We start from the raw sequence: 2,346 nt of genomic DNA on the forward strand, positions 1-2,346 counted from the left end.
TTTTCTATTTTTGTGGTACTAGGTATTGAGCCTGGGGTCTTCAACATGCCAGGTAACACACTCTACCACATGAAATATATCCCCAGATCCCCAAATTTTTATTCTAAAACTTAACACCAAAGTGATTGTATTAAGGTTGGGCCTTTAACAGGTGATTAAGTGATTTATGTGGAGCCTTCTTGAATAGAATTAGGACCTCTATGAAAGCAGTTCTGCCTGTGAGGACAAAATTAGTCCATTTTGCTTTTGTTTTTTGTTATGAAAAGTCACCATTTTGGTAGCAGGAAGCAGCCTTTCACTGAACACCAAATCTGCCAGTTCCTTAATACTCAATTTCCAAGACTCTGGAACTATGAGAAGGATAAATCCTGCCCTTTTTTAAGTTACTCATAGAACTCAGGGTCTTGAAATGCTAAGAAACACACTCTACAACCGAAATATATCCCCAGATCCCCCAATTTTTATTTCTTCAAATATTTTTTATTTTAAAACTTAGTTTCATTGTGGTGGTACAAATGGACTGAGACACTAACTCATTTCTTTCCACTGTGTCACTGATCTTTTCCACTGATCTAATATCCAGAAATGTAATCATTCACTGGGGCATTCTGTTAGATTTTTCCATTGTTTGTGTCTCTTTGGACTTTAGCCTAATACGGGAGTTGAGAGTCAACACAGCTCTGAGGCAAAGCTCTAAATGAATATCATCCATCCCTTGTGAGAATGAACTGTTTCTCACTTTATTTATAACTGGAAAAATGTTATTATAAAAGTGCACTTGAGGGAAAATGGACCATGCACCACGTTCTTTTTTTTTTTTTTCAGTACTAAAGATTGAACTCAGGACTTTGTGCTTGCCAGGCAAGCACTTATTCCACTGAGCTATCTCCCTGGCCCCTACACCATGTTCTTGAAGTGCTGATTTTCACAAGCAGTGACACTGTGCCTAAATCAGAAGCTGGGACTGAGGCTGTTACTTGGAAGAGTCTACAACAAACCACAGTCTTTCTCTAGTGTCTCCACACTAAATGAAGATGTGGGAAACACTCACTATCTCAATATTTCTTAGACTTTTGATGTTAAAATGAATTTTACCCACTTACTCCAGACAAAAACATAGTTTTCTTGGATAGAGTTGAAGAGAATAGTAGTTTCAGAACATTTCCTATTTGTTTTTTAGTTATTTATTCAATTTTATGTATTTGGTACAGGATCTCACTGTGCAGCTTAGACTCATAGTGGTCCTCCTGTTTTCAGCCTCCCCAGTACTGGGATTACAGGTGTACACCACCATGCCCAGTCTCAGTGGCCCGCTCAGTGCACCCAGAGGAGGAAACAGCATGGCATGTGGTGCTGGGGATGGAATCCTGGTCCCTGTGCTTGCCTAAGCAGTTGCTTAGTCCACTGAGCTATCTCACTGGCCTTTACTTCAGGAGATTTCATTTGGCTTTTTCGACTAAGAATTTTCTACTGTACACAAGGGTCTCAGTGCAAGGCCCCTCAAATTGTAAAGTACTCCAACTCTAACTACATGGTCAGAAACTATGAAAATGGCCCCTGAGGGCATATGCACACTCAGTGGACTTGCAGTATGTTAACCTCCATTCATTCCTTGACCCTTAGGCTCCCATTGAAAAAAAAGAGAAAGACAGCATGATAATGCTGTAGATCTCTGCATGTCAATATTAATTCAAATCCTATATGCATTACTTTAAAAATATTTATAATGAAAATAGAGAGGTATCTAGAAAAGAGTGGTGAAGAAGCTTTCTTTGTGATCTCCTATCTTATAGACCAAGTGTATTTCATTGTTGTTGTTTGCCTTTTATTTTATGTATTTAGTGCAGTGTCTACAGGGTCTACAGGGTCTCACTACACAGATCAGACTCATAGTGATCCTCTTGTTTTCAGCCTCCCAAGCACTGGCATTACAGGTGCGTGCCACCATTCCCAGTCTCAATCACCATCTTAGCACATCCCAGGGGTGAGGTCTGCACCCCATGCCGGGGATTGAACCCTGGCAGCTGTACTTTGCATAAACAGGTGTGTTAGTCTGCCGAGCTGTCTGGCCAGCTCAAACTGCATTTAATGCTTCTAGTTGCTTATGTAGTAAAATAATTGGCATTATTCTTGATAACCTCCTTTCTTTCTCATGCATCACATTCAATCCTTCTCTATGTTGGCATTATACCAAAATAGAGAATGGATTTGTACCCCACTTCTCAGTCCTTCTAGCCAGTCACTGCCATCTCTTGCCTGGCTATTACAATGACTGCCTCATATGTTTCCAACTTTCGTGCTGATTCTCTTAAAACCAATTTTCAATATAGTATGTTGGTTAAGCTT

The sequence above is a fragment of the Octodon degus genome, unplaced genomic scaffold, assembly GCF_000260255.1.
Source record: "Octodon degus isolate 3935 unplaced genomic scaffold, OctDeg1.0 scaffold00004, whole genome shotgun sequence".
NCBI classification, from domain to species: Eukaryota; Metazoa; Chordata; class Mammalia; order Rodentia; family Octodontidae; genus Octodon; species Octodon degus.